The 19,259-nt window shown below is 38.1% G+C and overlaps 1 pseudogene; it reads right to left on the bottom strand.

The window, feature by feature from the left end:
* Window positions 1-453: 453 nt before the first annotated feature.
* Window positions 454-19,259, bottom strand: part of LOC138306578 (mitochondrial coenzyme A transporter SLC25A42-like) — a 32,534-nt pseudogene continuing 13,728 nt past the window's right edge.

Here is a 19,259-nt window from a genome sequence, read left to right as displayed (position 1 = left end):
AATGGACATTAATATACAATTGGTGTTGGATACACGTGGCTGTAATATACAATGGACAATTATAATATACCATTGGTACACGTGTTGTAATATATATTTTATATACACGTGCTGTATGGACATTATATATACCATTGGAACAAGTGCTGTAATATACAATGGAACACGTGCATATATATTTAATATATACCATTGGTACATACGTACTGTAATATACAATGGACATTATATATACCATTGGTACACCTGCTGTAATATACAATGGACATTATATATACCATTGGTACACCTGCTGTAATATACAATGGACATTATATATATACCATTGGTACACGTGGTACCGTAATGTAATATACAATGGACATTATATATACCATTGGTACATCTGTGCAAGTAATATACAATGGAATCATTAACTGTTATATACCATTGGTAATACATTGGTACGTGCTGTAATATACAATGGACATTATATATACCATTGGTACACGTGCTGTAATATACAATGGACATTATATATACCATTGGTACACGTGCTGTAATATACAATGGACATTATATATACCATTGGTACACGTGCTGTAATATACAATGGACATTATATATACCATTGGTACACGTGCTGTAATATACAATGGACATTATATATACCATTGGTACACGTGCTGTAATATACAATGGACATTATATATACCATTGGTACACGTGCCTGCTGTACAATGTATGATACAAAGGGACCTACACCCTTCAGTACTCACATCATGCTGCCAAATGTACGTCCATTTACACTTTACATGAATACACACTTTAATATATAAAACTAAATATAAAAAAATTCAATTTAATTTCATTCCTAAATACTGATAAGTCCTTAATCTCCATCTAACTCGTCTATGTGGAACAGTTTCCGCCGTCGTAACCATAGTGTTGTGACATCAAACGTAGCGTAAACTGACACCGACGCGATGTGGGACCTTTGACCCAGTTAATGCTCAGGCCCCTTATACAGCCCACGTTCTGAAGCCCCCCCCCCCCCCCTGAAGCCTTCCTCGCTTCAGGATTTGATTCTGAACGTCTCACTCACGCTCCTACGGTAGTCATGGGAATGCCGGTTACTCCTGTCAACACAAACATTACATATAACTGTAAAAGTGAGTATGAACGTCTCACTCACGCTCAGGTAGTCATGGGAATGGGTTTATAAAGCCGACCAACACAACATTACATATAACAGTTAAAAGTGAGTATGAACGTCCTGTCATGGACACACAAAACATTACATATAACTGTAAAAAGTGAGTATGAAACGTCTCACTCACGCTCGAGGTAGTTCCATGGGAATGGCCGTTTACCTGCCTCGTCCAACACAAACATTACATATAACTGTAGAAAAGTGAGTTTAGAACACGTCTCACACACTGCTCACGTTAGTCAGGGCAAGGGACTCGCATTTACTACCTGAACAAGCACAAAGACATTACGCTAGTAACTGTAAAAGGTGTGCGTAATGAACGTCTCACATCTCAGTAGTCATGAGAATGGCCTGACTCCTGTTTTACAATAAACTGTAAAATGATATGAACGATATCAACTCACCGTTTTTTCACGGCTATGAGGTTAAAATTGAACCAAACACATCTGACCTTTGGAGATCAAATTGAACAAACCACTCAGGCCTCCAGGAGGTCCATTTGAACCCACCTTTCAGGATCTCTCTGGCCCCTGGAGGAGTCCCCTTTGAACCACCACTCAGGCTCAGGTCCATTCTTGGAGGTACATTTTGAACCCACCACTCCAGGACTTATGGAGGGTCCATTTGAACCCAACACTCAGGGCCTCTGCAGGTCCATTTTGAACCCAACACTTCAGGCCTCTACAGGTCCATTTGAACCCCTCCATTCAGGCCTCGGGAGGTCACATTTGAACCCACTACTCAGGCCTCTGGAGGTCCATTTTGAAAACAACCACTCAGCGACATCTGTAGGTCACCATTTGACCCTCAACACTCAGGCCTCTGCAGGTCCATTTGAAACCCACTACTTCTGACCTTTGGCAGGTCAAATTGAACCCACCACTCAGGCCTCTGGAGGTCCATTTTGACTACCACTACTCAGGCCGTCTGGAGGCCCATTTTTGCGAACCGCCCCAAACTTGAGAGTCTCATGATGGTCCATATGATCCCATCACTCAGGACTCTGGCTGTACCATTTGAAAACCCATCACTCCAAGGCCTCTGGAGGTCCATTTGATACCCACCACTCAGGCCTCTGGAGGTCCAATTGAACCCACCACTTCAGGCCTATGGAGGTCCTTTTGAACCCACACTCCGCGTCTCTGGAGGTCCATTTGTACCCACCACGGATGGTCTATTGAGGTCCATTTGACCCATCACTCAGGACTCTGCAGGTCCATTTGAAACCATCACTCAGGCCTCTGGAGGTCCATTTGAACCCACCACTCAGGCCTCTGGAGGTCCAATTGAACCACTCAGGCCTCTGGAGGTCCATTTGAACCCACCACTCAGGCCTCTGGAGGTCCAATTGAACCACTTAGGTCTCTGGAGGTCAAATGGCACCCACCACTCAGGCCTACAGAGGTCCATTTGAACACACCACTCAGGCCTCTGGAGGTCCAATTGAACCCACCACTCAGGCCTCTGGAGGTCCATTTGAACCCACCATTCAGGCCTCTGGAGGTCCATTTGAACCCACCACTCAGGCCTCTGGAGGTCCATTTGAACCCACCACTCAGGTCTCTGGAGGTCCATTTGAACCCACCACTCAGGCCTCTGGAGGTCCATTTGAACCCACCACTCCGGTCTCTGGAGGTCCATTTGAACCCACCACTGAGGTCTCTTGAGGTCCATTTGACCCATCACTCAGGACTCTGCAGGTCCATTTGAAACCATCACTCAGGCCTCTGGAGGTCCATTTGAACCCACCACTCAGGCCTCTGGAGGTCCAATTGAACCACTCAGGTCTCTGGAGGTATCAGTTTACCTGTGATTCGTTAGAGTATCAGTTTACCTGCAGTTTGCATTCTCCTCCGGATGATGTCCAGTGGGTAGGAAGCTGACTGACTAAGGAGGCCGGCACAGGCACCAAAACAAAGACGTTCAGCCAAGGTCAGGTCCTTTCCTTTATTGTATTCTGTATCATATGGAATACAAAGATATCATAATATGTTAGGAATATAGAATATATGGCGAAATCCTGATATGTTAGGATTATAGGCTAGGATATATGGGGAAATCCTGATATGTTAGGATTATAGGATATTTGGGGAAATCCTGATATGTTAGGATTATAGGATATATGGGGAAATCCTGATATGTTAGGATTATAGGATATATGGAGAAATCCTGATATGTTAGGATTATAGGATATTTGGCGAAATCATAATATGTTAGGATTATAGGATATATGGAGAAATCCTGATATGTTAGGATTATAGGATATATGGGGAAATCATGATATGTTAGGAATATAGGATATTTGGGGAAATCCTGATATGTTAGGATTATAGGATATATGGGGAAATCCTGATATGTTAGGATTATAGGATATATGGGGAAATCCTGATATGTTAGGATTATAGGATATATGGGGAAATCATGATATGTTAGGATTATAGGATATATGGGGAAATCCTGATATGTTAGGATTATAGGATATATGGGGAAATCCTGATATGTTAGGATTATAGGATATATGGGGAAATCCTGATATGTTAGGATTATAGGATATATGGGGAAATCCTGATATGTTAGGATTATAGGATATATGGGGAAATCCTGATATGTTAGGATTATAGGATATTTGGGGAAATCCTGATATGTTAGGATTATAGGATATATGGGGAAATCCTGATATGTTAGGATTATAGGATATATGGGGAAATCCTGATATGTTAGGATTATAGGATATTTGGGGAAATCCTGATATGTTAGGATTATAGGATATATGGGGAAATCCTGATATGTTAGGATTATAGGATATTTGGGGAAATCCTGATATGTTAGGAATATAGGATATTTGGGGAAATCCTGATATGTTAGGATTATAGGATATTTGGGGAAATCCTGATATGTTAGGATTATAGGATATATGGCGAAATCCTGATATGTTAGGATTATAGGATATATGGCGAAATCCTGATATGTTAGGAATATAGGATATTTGGGGAAATCCTGATATGTTAGGATTATAGGATATATGGAGAAATCCTGATATGTTAGGATTATAGGATATATGGGGAAATCATGATATGTTAGGAATATAGGATATTTGGGGAAATCATGATATGTTAGGAATATAGGATATTTGGGGAAATCCTGATATTTAGTGAATATAGGATGTTATAGGATATATGGGAAATCCTGATATGTTAGGATTATAGGATATATGGGGAAATCCTGATATGTTAGGATTATAGGATATATGGCGAAATCCTGATATGTTAGGACATATAGGATTATGGGGAATCCTGATTTATGTTAGAATATAGGATATTTGGGGGAAATCTTGATATGTTAGGAATATAGGATATCTTTGGCGGAAAATCAAAATCCTGATTATGTATAGGAATATTAGGATATTTGGGGATATCCTGATATGTTAGGATTAATAGGATATATGGCGAAGAATCCTGATAGGTTTGGATTATAGGACTATATGTGCGGAAAATCCTGATATGTTAGGAATATAGGTTATTTGTGCGAAAATCCTGATTTGTTATGGGAAGTATAGGATATTTTGCGAAATTCAATGATATGTTAGGAACTATTGGATATTTGGGGAAGTCATGATATGTTAGGAATATAGGATATTATGGGGAAAATCATGATTATGTTTGGAGGCAATATAGGTATATTTGAGGGAAAATCTGTTATGTTAGGCTTATTGGAAAATTTACTGGCGTAAATCCTGATAATCTTAGGAAATATAGGATATATAGGCGAAGATCCCTTGATATGTTAGGATTTACTAGGATATATGGCGAAATCCTGATATAGTTTAGGAAATATAGGATATTTGGGGAAATCCTGATATGTTAATGGAATATTGAATATTATGGGGAAATCCGGATATGTTAGGATTTTAAGATATATGGGGAAATCCTGATATGTAAGGATTATAGGATATATGGGGAAATCCTGATATGTTAGGATTATAAGATATATGGGGAAATCCTGATTATGTAAGGATTATAGGATATATGGGGAAATCTTGATATGTTAGGATTATAAAGATATATGGGGTAAATCCTGATATGTTAGGATTATAGGATATATGGGGGAAAATCCTGATATGTTAGGGTTATAGGATATATTTGGGGAAATCTTAATATGTTAGGATTATAGGATATATGGAGAAATCCTGATATGTTAGGATTATAGGATATATGGGAAAATCATGATATGTTAGGAATATAGGATATTTGGGGGAAATCATGATATGTTAGGAATATAGGATATTTGGGGAAAATCCTGATATGTTAGGATTATAGGATATATGGGGAAATCCTGATATGTTAGGATTATAGGATATTTGGGGGAAATCATGATATGTTAGGATTATAGGATATTTAGGGAAATCTTGATATGTTTAGGATTATAAGATATATGGGGAAATCCTGATATGTTAGGATTATAGGATATTTGGCGAAATCCTGATATGTTAGGGATTATAGGATATTTGGGGAAATCCTGATATGTAAGGATTATAAGATATACGTGGAAATCCTGATATGTTAGGATTATAAGATATATGGGGAAATCCTGATATGTTAGGATTATAGGATATTTGGGGAAATCCTGATATGTTAGGATTATAGGACATCATGGGGAAAACTCTGATATGTTGGATATATAGGATATATGGGGAAATCTTGATATGTTAGGATTATAGGATATATGGGGAAATCATGATATGTTAGGATTATAGGATATATGGGGAAATCATGATATGTTAGGATTTTAGGATATTTTGGGAAAACATGATATGTATGGAATATAGGATAACTGGGGAAATCACAATATGTTAGGAATATAGGATATTTGGGGAAATCCTGATATGTTAGGATTATAAGATATATGGGGAAATCCTGATATGTTAGGAATATAGAATATATGGGAAATCTTGATATAGCTTTGTTTTAGACCCCCATTTTTTTTTTGTATGTTCTTTTTATTTTTTTTTTTTTTACTTTTTTACTTTATAAGATATATGGGATATCATAATATGGTAGGATTATAGGGATGATGGGGAAACTCCTGATATGTTAGGATTATAGGATATATGGGGAAATCCTGATATGTTTACCTGATTGTTAGCGATTATAGGATTATGGGGAAATACATATTTTAGGATTATAGGGATAATCATATGGGGAAATCCTGGATCTGTTAGGGTTATGGGATATTTGGGGAAATCCTGATATGTTCTGGATTTATAAGATATATGGGGAAATCCTGTATGTTAGGAATATAGGTTATTTGGGGAAATCCTGATATGTTAGGATTATTAAGATAGTATGCGGAAATCCTTCATGATATGTTAGGAATATAGAATATATGGAAATATAATGTTAGGATTATAGGATATTTGAGGAATCACTGATATGTTAGGATATAATAACTGCAGAAATCACAATATGTTAGAGAATGTAGGAAATCATATGGGTTGGAAATCTTATGTTAGGAGTTAAGGATATTTGGGAGGAAATCACAATAGCGTTATCAACCCAATAAGCGATCTGCGTGCTTAATAATTAACAAAAACTACAACTCTGGCTAGCTGGCTAGAATACCCCCCACAAATTTAGTAATAACTCCATTAATAGGGGACATTGTCAGGGGTCTGTGTATCAAATTTTATCAAAAGCTCTCATGTAGTTTAGGAGTTCGCCTGATAATGTGTGTAAACAAACAGATAGACAGATGGACAGACTGAAGGACGGACAGATGGACTGACAGACAACAACTTGATTCCAGTATACCCTCCCCCCACCCCTAGTAACTTTGTTGCGGGTTATAACAAGAGGCCCAGAGGGCCTGTATCGCTCACCTGGTTTTTAATGCCAAGTAATGTTCTGAATACAGGTTCATTGTTTCTTTTCTGAAGGAATGTTAACATTTAACTTTAAATCTTGTATTAAGCCCCACTCATCCTGCTCCAGGGAGTCAAAGCCAAAATTTATACAAATTCTGTTACCCTTCCCCCAAGGATGTTTCTGGGCCAAATTTGGTTACAATCCAAGCAGAACTCAATGACTAGCTAGTAGCGATTTAAAGGACTATCTCAATTTCCCCTATTGCGTGCTACCCTAGCCTTCTGCCCCTGGGGAGTTGGAGCAAAAATTTAGGGAAAATCTATTCTCCTTCCCCCAAGGATGTTTCTGGCCAAATTTGGTTTCAATCCATGCAGAACGTCTAGTAGTAATTCAAAGGGTTCAACTCTATTTCCCCTATTAGGCCCTGCCACTCCTGCTCCTAGGGGGTCAGAGCCAAAATTTATACAAACTCTGTTCCCCTTCCCCCAAGGATGTTTGTGGCCAAATTTGGTTATAATCCATGCAGAACTCTAGGACAAGTAGTGATTTAAAGGATTTACCTCTATTTCCCTTGTTGGGTCCCGCCCCTCCTGCCCCCAGGAGGTCAGAGCCAAAATTTATACAACTTCTGTTCCCCTTCCTCCAAGGATGTTTCTGGCCAAATTTGGTTACAATCCATGCAGAACTCTAGGACAAGTAGCGATTTATAGGATTTATCTTTATTTCCCCTATTGGGCCCCGCACCTCCTGCCCCCGGGGGATGAGAGCCAAAATTTATACAAGATCTGTTCCCCTTCCCCCAAGGATATTTGTGGCCATCTATGGTTACAATCCATGCAGAACTTTAGGACAAGTAGCGATTTATAGGGTTTAACTCTATTTCCCTTATTGGGCCCCTGCCCCTCCTGTCCCCGAGAGGTCAGAGCCAAAATATATACAAAATATATATCCTTTTGGGCCAGGTGAGCTGTTAAAATTATATGTTAGAATGCGGTGGCCCTTGAATGAAGGTCAGTCATTCATTTAAACAAATATGGTAGCCCTTTCTTCCGGCATGCGACAAACCCAGTATCAGGTCAGTAGGACTCGTAGTGACATTTTGTATGGATAAAACGTCGCTTGAATGAAACACTCAGTCATTGTGTATAATGTAAACACTTGTGATGGGGAAGTGCTGCAAGAAGTTTGATCAATGAATAGACTTCCTGGAGATAACACACCACACATTGACCTCATGTTTATATTTGACAATTAAAGGATTGTTACATTGCATTTATTGGAGATATAAATGCAATCAGGGTGGCAGATCAATAGAATAGCGCCCATTAGGGCGCTATGAATATTTATTGGTACTATATATAGGTAATGTCTGCTATCTGATCCCATGGACTAGGGAGAAGATCTATATATGATAATGTCTGCTATCTGATCCCATGGACTAGGGAGAAGATCTATATATAGATAATGTCTGCTATCTGATACCATGGACTAGGGAGAAGATCTATATATAGGTAATGTCTGCTATCTGATCCCATGGACTAGGGAGAAGATCTATATATAGTAATGTCTGCTATCTGATCCCATGGACTAGGGAGAAGATCTATATATAGGTAATGTCTGCTATCTGATACCATGGACTAGGGAGAAGATCTATATATAGGTAATGTCTGCTATCTGATCCCATGGACTAGGGAGAAGATCTATATATAGGTAATGTCTGCTATCTGATCCCATGGACTAGGAAGAGAAGATCTATATATAAGAAGTAATGTCTGTCTATCTGATCCCATGGACTAGGGAGAAGATCTATATATAGGTAATGTCTGCTATCTGATCCCATGGACTAGGGAGAAGATCTATATATAGTAATGTCTGCTATCTGATCCCATGGACTAGGGAGAAGATCTATATATAGGTAATGTCTGCTATCTGATCCCATGGACTAGGGAGAAGATCTATATATAGGTAATGTCTGCTATCTGATCCCATGGACTAGGGAGAAGATCTATATATAGGTAATGTCTGCTATCTGATCCCATGGACTAGGGAGAAGATCTATATATAGGTAATGTCTGCTATCTGATCCCATGGACTAGGGAGAAGATCTATATATAGGTAATGTCTGCTATCTGCTGGATCTGATCTAATATAGTAGGTAATGTCCTGATCCCATGACTAGGGAGAAGATCTATATATAGGTAATGTCTGCTATCTGATCCCATGGACTAGGGAGAAGATCTATATATATAGTAATGTCTGCTATCTGATCCCATGGACTAGGGAGAAGATCTATATATAGGTAATGTCTGCTATCTGATCCCATGGACTAGGGAGAAGATCTATATATAGGTAATGTCTGCTATCTGATCCCATGGACTAGAGAGAAGATCTATATATAGGTAATGTCTGCTATCTGATCCCATGGACTAGGGAGAAGATCTATATATAGGTAATGTCTGCTATCCTATCTGATCCCATGGACTAGGGAGAAGATCTATATATAGTAATGTCTGCTATCTGATCCCATGGACTAGGGAGAAGATCTATATATAGTAATGTCTGCTATCTGATCCCATGGACTAGGGAGAAGATCTATATATAGGTAATGTCTGCTATCTGATACCATGGACTAGGGAGAAGATCTATATATAGGTAATGTCTGCTATCTGATCCCATGGACTAGGGAGAAGATCTATATATAGGTAATGTCTGCTATCTGATCCCATGGACTAGGGAGAAGATCTATATATAGGTAATGTCTGCTATCTGATCCCATGGACTAGGGAGAAGATCTATATATAGGTAATGTCTGCTATCTGATCCCATGGACTAGGGAGAAGATCTATATATATAGGTAATGTCTGCTATCTGATCCCATGGACTAGGAGAAGATCTATATATAGGTAATGTCTGCTATCTGATCCCATGGACTAGGGAGAAGATCTATATATAGGTAATGTCTGCTATCTGATCCCATGGACTAGGGAGAAGATCTATATATAGACAATGTCTGCTATCTGATCCCATGGACTAGGGAGAAGATCTATATATAGGTAATGTCTGCTATCTGATCCCATGGACTAGGGAGAAGATCTATATATAGGTAATGTCTGCTATCTGATCCCATGGACTAGGGAGAAGATCTATATATAGGTAATGTCTGCTATCTGATCCCATGGACTAGGGAGAAGATCTATATATAGGTAATGTCTGCTATCTGATCCCATGGACTAGGGAGAAGATCTATATATAGGTAATGTCTGCTATCTGATCCCATGGACTAGGGAGAAGATCTATATATAGGTAATGTCTGCTATCTGATCTCATGGACTAGGGAGAAGATCTATATATAGGTAATGTCTGCTATCTGATCCCATGGACTAGGGAGAAGATCTATATATAGTAATGTCTGCTATCTGATCCCATGGACTAGGGAGAAGATATATATATAGGTAATGTCTGCTATCTGATCCCATGGACTAGGGAGAAGATCTATATATAGGTAATGTCTGCTATCTGATCCCATGGACTAGGGAGAAGATATATATATAGGTAATGTCTGCTATCTGATCCCATGGACTAGGGAGAAGATCTATATATAGGTAATGTCTGCTATCTGATCCCATGGACTGGGGAGAAGATATATATATATAGTAATGTCTGCTATCTGATCCCATGGACTAGGGAGAAGATCTATACATGTATATAGGTAATGTCTGCTATCTGATCCCATGGAATAGGGAGAAGATCTATATATAGGTAATGTCTGCTATCTGATCCCATGGACTAGGGAGAAGATCTATATATAGGTAATGTCTGCTATCTGATCCATGGACTAGGGAGAAGATCTATATATAGGTAATGTCTGCTATCTGATCCCATGGACTAGGGAGAAGATCTATATATATAGTAAATGTCTGCTATCTGATCCCATGGACTAGGAGAAGATCTATATATAGGTAATGTCTGCTATCTGATCCCATGGACTAGGGAGAAGATCTATATATAGGTAATGTCTGCTATCTGATGTCTGTATCCCATGGACTAGGGAGAAGATCTATATATAGGTAATGTCTGCTATCTGATCCATGGACTAGGGAGAAGATCTATATATATAGTAATGTCTGCTATCTGATCCCATGGACTAGGGAGAAGATCTATATATAGGTAATGTCTGCTATCTGATCCCATGGACTAGGGAGAAGATCTATATATAGTAATGTCTGCTATCTGATCCCATGGACTCTAATGTCTATCTGATCCCATGGACTAGGGAGAAGATCTATATATAGGTAATGTCTGCTATCTGATCCCATGGACTAGGGAGAAGATCTATATATAGGTAATGTCTGCTATCTGATCCCATGGACTAGGGAGAAGATCTATATATAGGTAATGTCTGCTATCTGATCCATGGACTAGAGAAGATCTATATATAGGTAATGTCTGCTATCTGATCCCATGGACTAGGGGAGAAGATCTATATATAGGTAATGTCTGCTATCTGATCCCATGGACTAGGGAGAAGATATATATAGTAATGTCTGCTATCTGATCCCATGGACTAGGGAGAAGATCTATATATAGGTAATGTCTGCTATCTGATCCCATGGACTAGGGAGAAGATCTATATATAGGTAATGTCTGCTATCTGATCCCATGGACTAGGGAGAAGATCTATATATATAATGTCTGCTATCTGATCCCATGGACTAGGGAGAAGATCTATATATAGTAATGTCTGCTATCTGATCCCATGGACTAGGGAGAAGATCTATATATAGGTAATGTCTGCTATCTGATCCCATGGACTAGGGAGAAGATCTATATATAGGTAATGTCTGCTATCTGATCCCATGGACTAGGGAGAAGATCTATATATAGGTAATGTCTGCTATCTGATCCCATGGACTAGGGAGAAGATCTATATATAGGTAATGTCTGCTAATCTGATCCCATGGACTAGGGAGAAGATCTATATATAGTAATGTCTGCTATCTGATCCCATGGACTGGGGAGAAGATCTATATATAGGTAATGTCTGCTATCTGATCCCATGGACTAGGGAGAAGATCTATATATAGGTAATGTCTGCTATCTGATCCCATGGACTAGAGAGAAGATCTATATATAGGTAATGTCTGCTATCTGATCCCATGGACTAGGGAGAAGATCTATATATAGATAATGTCTGCTATCTGATCCCATGGACTAGGGAGAAGATCTATATATAGGTAATGTCTGCTATCTGATCCCATGGACTAGGGAGAAGATCTATATATAGGTAATGTCTGCTATCTGATCCCATGGACTAGGAGAAGATCTATATATAGGTAATGTCTGCTATCTGATCCCATGGACTAGAGAGAAGATCTATATATATAGGTAATGTCTGCTATCTGATCCCATGGACTAGAGAGAAGATCTATATATAGATAATGTCTGCTATCTGATCCCATGGACTAGAGAGAAGATCTATATATAGGTAATGTCTGCTATCTGATCCCATGGACTAGGGAGAAGATCTATATATAGGTAATGTCTGCTATCTGATCCCATGGACTAGGGAGAAGATCTATATATAGGTAATGTCTGCTATCTGATCCCATGGACTAGGGAGAAGATCTATATATAGGTAATGTCTGCTATCTGATCCCATGGACTAGGGAGAAGATCTATATATAGGTAATGTCTGCTATCTGATCCCATGGACTAGGGAGAAGATCTATATATAGGTAATGTCTGCTATCTGATCCCATGGACTAGGGAGAAGATCTATATATAGGTAATGTCTGCTATCTGATACCCATGGACTAGGGAGAAGATCTATATATATAGGTAATGTCTGCTATCTGATCCCATGGACTAGGGAGAAGATCTATATATAGGTAATGTCTGCTATCTGATCCCATGGACTAGGGAGAAGATCTATATATATAGGTAATGTCTGCTATCTGATCCCATGGACTAGGGAGAAGATCTATATATAGGTAATGTCTGCTATCTGATCCCATGGACTAGGGAGAAGATCTATATATAGGTAATGTCTGCTATCTGATCCCATGGACTAGGGAGAAGATCTATATATAGGTAATGTCTGCTATCTGATCCCATGGACTAGGGAGAAGATCTATATATAGGTAATGTCTGCTATCTGATCCCATGGACTAGGGAGAAGATCTATATATAGGTAATGTCTGCTATCTGATCCCATGGACTAGGGAGAAGATCTATATATAGGTAATGTCTGCTATCTGATACCATGGACTAGGGAGAAGATCTATATATAGGTAATGTCTGCTATCTGATCCCATGGACTAGGGAGAAGATCTATATATAGGTAATGTAATGCTAATGTCTGCTATCTGATACCATGGACTAGGGAGAAGATCTATATATAGGTAATGTCTGCTATCTGATCCCATGGACTAGGGAGAAGATCTATATATAGGTAATGTCTGCTATCTGATCCCATGGACTAGGGAGAAGATCTATATATAGGTAATGTCTGCTATCTGATACCATGGACTAGGGAGAAGATCTATATATAGACAATGTCTGCTATCTGATACCATGGACTAGAGAGAAGATCTATATATAGGTAATGTCTGCTATCTGATACCATGGACTAGGGAGAAGATCTATATATAGGCAATGTCTGCTATCTGATCCCATGGACTAGAGAGAAGATCTATATATAGGTAATGTCTGCTATCTGATCCCATGGACTAGGGAGAAGATCTATATATAGGTAATGTCTGCTATCTGATCCCATGGACTAGGGAGAAGATCTATATATAGGTAATGTCTGCTATCTGATCCCATGGACTAGAGAGAAGATCTATATATAGGTAATGTCTGCTATCTGATCCCATGGACTAGGGAGAAGATCTATATATAGGTAATGTCTGCTATCTGATCCCATGGACTAGGGAGAAGATCTATATATATAGGTAATGTCTGCTATCTGATCCCATGGACTAGAGAGAAGATCTATATATAGGTAATGTCTGCTATCTGATACCATGGACTAGAGAGAAGATCTATATATAGGTAATGTCTGCTATCTGATCCCATGGACTAGGAGAGAAGATCTATATATAGGTAATGTCTGCTATCTGATCCCATGGACTAGGGAGAAGATCTATATATAGACAATGTCTGCTATCTGATCCCATGGACTAGGGAGAAGATCTATATATACATAGGTAATGTCTGCTATCTGATCCCATGGACTAGGGAGAAGATCTATATATAGGTAATGTCTGCTATCTGATCCCATGGACTAGGGAGAAGATCTATATATAGGCAATGATCTGACTAGGAGAAGATCTATATATAGGTAATGCTGCTATCTGATCCCATGGACTAGGGAGAAGATCTATATATAGGTAATGTCTGCTATCTGATCCCATGGACTAGGGAGAAGATCTATATATAGGTCAATGTCTGCTATCTGATCCCATGGACTAGGGAGAAGATCTATATATAGGTAATGTCTGCTATCTGATCCCATGGACTAGGGAGAAGATCTATATATAGGTAATGTCTGCTATCTGATCCCATGGACTAGGGAGAAGATCTATATATAGGTAATGTCTGCTATCTGATCCCATGGACTAGGGAGAAGATCTATATATAGGTAATGTCTGCTATCTGATCCCATGGACTAGGGAGAAGATCTATATATAGGTAATGTCTGCTATCTGATCCCATGGACTAGGGAGAAGATCTATATATAGGTAATGTCTGCTATCTGATCCCATGGACTAGGGAGAAGATCTATATATAGGTAATGTCTGCTATCTGATCCCATGGACTAGGGAGAAGATCTATATATAGGTAATGTCTGCTATCTGATCCCATGGACTAGGGAGAAGATCTATATATAGGTAATGTCTGCTATTTGATCCCATTACTATGGTGCCACTTTTCAAAGTTTTAGGTACATACGAGCCAGTAGATGACAGAGCCGTAAGATCTAACAAAACTTATAATGTTCATTAGAATTTGTATGATTTTTTATTTTACCTGCGTGCAACTTTTTCAAAGTTTCGTAGGTACAAAAGCCGAGGCCAGAGTAGATGACAGAGCTTCGTAAAGAGTGGGAACAAAACCTCGAATAGTTCTCATCTCTCATAGTGAAATCACTTCAAACAGGTTATGGTATCTGTGGAATAGTCAAACTCATAGTGAATCACTTCAAACAGATTATGGTATCTGTGGAATAGTCAAACTCATAGTGAATCACTTCAAACAGGTTATGGTATCTGTGGAATAGTCAAACTCATAGTGAATCACTTCAAACAGGTTATGGTATCTGTGGAATAGTCAAACTCATAGTGAATCACTTCAAACAGGTTATGGTATCTGTGGAATAGTACACTCATAGTGAATCACTTCAAACAGGTTATGGTATCTGTGGAATAGTACACTCATAGTGAATCACTTCAAACAGGTTATGGTATCTGTGGAATAGTCAAACTCATAGTGAATCACTTCAAACAGGTTATGGTATCTGTGGAATAGTAAACTCATAGTGAATCACTTCAAACAGTTATGGTATCTGTGGAATAGTCAAACTCATAGTGAATCACTTCAAACAGGTTATGGTATCTGTGGAATAGTAAACTCATAGTGAATCACTTCAAACAGATTATGGTATCTGTGGAATAGTAAACTCATAGTGAATCACTTCAAACAGGTTATGGTATCTGTGGAATAGTCAAACTCATAGTGAATCACTTCAAACAGATTATGGTATCTGTGGAATAGTCAAACTCATAGTGAATCACTTCAAACAGGTTATGGTATCTGTGGAATAGTAAACTCATAGTGAATCACTTCAAACAGGTTATGGTATCTGTGGAATAGTAAACTCATAGTGAATCACTTCAAACAGGTTATGGTATCTGTGGAATAGTCAAACTCATAGTGAATCACTTCAAACAGGTTATGGTATCTGTGGAATAGTAAACTCATAGTGAATCACTTCAAACAGGTTATGGTATCTGTGGAATAGTCAAACTCATAGTGAATCACTTCAAACAGATTATGGTATCTGTGGAATAGTCAAACTCATAGTGAATCACTTCAAACAGATTATGGTATCTGTGGAATAGTCAAACTCATAGTGAATCACTTCAAACAGGTTATGGTATCTGTGGAATAGTCAAACTCATAGTGAATCACTTCAAACAGGTTATGGTATCTGTGGAATAGTCAAACTCATAGTGAATCACTTCAAACAGGTTATGGTATCTGTGGAATAGTCAAACTCATAGTGAATCACTTCAAACAGGTTATGGTATCTGTGGAATAGTCAAACTCATAGTGAATCACTTCAAACAGGTTATGGTATCTGTGGAATAGTAAAACTCATAGTGAATCACTTCAAACAGGTTATGGTATCTGTGGAATAGTCAAACTCATAGTGAATCACTTCAAACAGATTATGGTATCTGTGGAATAGTCAAACTCATAGTGAATCACTTCAAACAGGTTATGGTATCTGTGGAATAGTAAACTCATAGTGAATCACTTCAAACAGGTTATGGTATCTGTGGAATAGTCAAACTCATAGTGAATCACTTCAAACAGGTTATGGTATCTGTGGAATAGTAAACTCATAGTGAATCACTTCAAACAGGTTATGGTATCTGTGGAATAGTAAAACTCATAGTGAATCACTTTCAAACAGGTTATGGTATCTGTGGAATAGTCAAACTCATAGTGAATCACTTCAAACAGGTTATGGTATCTGTGGAATAGTCAAACTCATAGTGAATCACTTCAAACAGGTTATGGTATCTGTGGAATAGTCAAACTCATAGTGAATCACTTCAAACAGGTTATGGTATCTGTGGAATAGTCAAACTCATAGTGAATCACTTCAAACAGATTATGGTATCTGTGGAATAGTCAAACTCATAGTGAATCACTTCAAACAGGTTATGGTATCTGTGGAATAGTACACTCATAGTGAATCACTTCAAACAGATTATGGTATCTGTGGAATAGTCAAACTCATAGTGAATCACTTCAAACAGGTTATGGTATCTGTGGAATAGTCAAACTCATAGTGAATCACTTCAAACAGATTATGGTATCTGTGGAATAGTAAACTCATAGTGAATCACTTCAAACAGATTATGGTATCTGTGGAATAGTCAAACTCATAGTGAATCACTTCAAACAGGTTATGGTATCTGTGGAATAGTCAAACTCATAGTGAATCACTTCAAACAGGTTATGGTATCTGTGGAATAGTCAAACTCATAGTGAATCACTTCAAACAGGTTATGGTATCTGTGGAATAGTCAAACTCATAGTGAATCACTTCAAACAGGTTATGGTATCTGTGGAATAGTAAACTCATAGTGAATCACTTCAAACAGGTTATGGTATCTGTGGAATAGTAAACTCATAGTGAATCACTTCAAACAGATTATGGTATCTGTGGAATAGTCAAACTCATAGTGAATCACTTCAAACAGATTATGGTATCTGTAGAATAGTCAACTCATAGTGAATCACTTCAAACAGGTTATGGTATCTGTAGAATAGTCAACTCATAGTGAATCACTTCAAACAGATTATGGTATCTGTGGAATAGTCAAACTCATAGTGAATCACTTCAAACAGGTTATGGTATCTGTGGAATAGTCAACCTCATAGTGAATCACTTCAAACAGGTTATATGGTATCTGTGGAATAGTCAAACTCATAGTGAATCACTTCAAACAGGTTATGGTATCTGTGGAATAGTCAAACTCATAGTGAATCACTTCAAACAGGTTATGGTATCTGTGGAATAGTCAAACTCATAGTGAATCACTTCAAACAGGTTATGGTATCTGTGGAATAGTCAAACTCATAGTGAATCACTTCAAACAGGTTATGGTATCTGTGGAATAGTCAAACTCATAGTGAATCACTTCAAACAGGTTATGGTATCTGTGGAATAGTCAAACTCATAGTGAATCACTTCAAACAGGTTATGGTATCTGTAGAATAGTCAACTCATAGTGAATCACTTCAAACAGATTATGGTATCTGTGGAATAGTAAACTCATAGTGAATCACTTCAAACAGGTTATGGTATCTGTGGAATAGTCAAACTCATAGTGAATCACTTCAAACTGGTATCTGTGGAATAGTAACTCATAGTGAATCACTTCAAACAGATTATGGTATCTGTGGAATAGTCAAACTCATAGTGAATCACTTCAAACAGGTTATGGTATCTGTGGAATAGTCAAACTCATAGTGAATCACTTCAAACAGGTTATGGTATCTGTGGAATAGTCAAACTCATAGTGAATCACTTCAAACAGATTATGGTATCTGTGGAATAGTCAAACTCATAGTGAATCACTTCAAACAGGTTATGGTATCTGTGGAATAGTCAAACTCATAGTGAATCACTTCAAACAGGTTATGGTATCTGTGGAATAGTCAAACTCATAGTGAATCACTTCAAACAGGTTATGGTATCTGTGGAATAGTCAAACTCATAGTGAATCACTTCAAACAGGTTATGGTATCTGTGGAATAGTCAAACTCATAGTGAATCACTTCAAACAGGTTATGGTATCTGTGGAATAGTCAAACTCATAGTGAATCACTTCAAACAGGTTATGGTATCTGTGGAATAGTCAAACTCATAGTGAATCACTTCAAACAGATTATGGTATCTGTGGAATAGTCAAACTCATAGTGAATCACTTCAAACAGATTATGGTATCTGTGGAATAGTCAAACTCATAGTGAATCACTTCAAACAGGTTATGGTATCTGTGGAATAGTCAAACTCATAGTGAATCACTTCAAACAGGTTATGGTATCTGTGGAATAGTCAAACTCATAGTGAATCACTTCAAACAGGTTATGGTATCTGTGGAATAGTCAAACTCATAGTGAATCACTTCAAACAGGTTATGGTATCTGTGGAATAGTCAAACTCATAGTGAATCACTTCAAACAGGTTATGGTATCTGTGGAATAGTCAAACTCATAGTGAATCACTTCAAACAGATTATGGTATCTGTGGAATAGTCAAACTCATAGTGAATCACTTCAAACAGGTTATGGTATCTGTGGAATAGTCAAACTCATAGTGAATCACTTCAAACAGATTATGGTATCTGTGGAATAGTCAAACTCATAGTGAATCACTTCAAACAGGTTATGGTATCTGTAGAATA

The sequence above is a fragment of the Argopecten irradians genome, chromosome 13, assembly GCF_041381155.1.
Source record: "Argopecten irradians isolate NY chromosome 13, Ai_NY, whole genome shotgun sequence".
Taxonomy (NCBI): domain Eukaryota; kingdom Metazoa; phylum Mollusca; class Bivalvia; order Pectinida; family Pectinidae; genus Argopecten; species Argopecten irradians.
The sequence above is the reverse complement of the archived record's forward strand: the minus strand, read 5'-3'. Positions and strand labels throughout refer to the sequence as shown.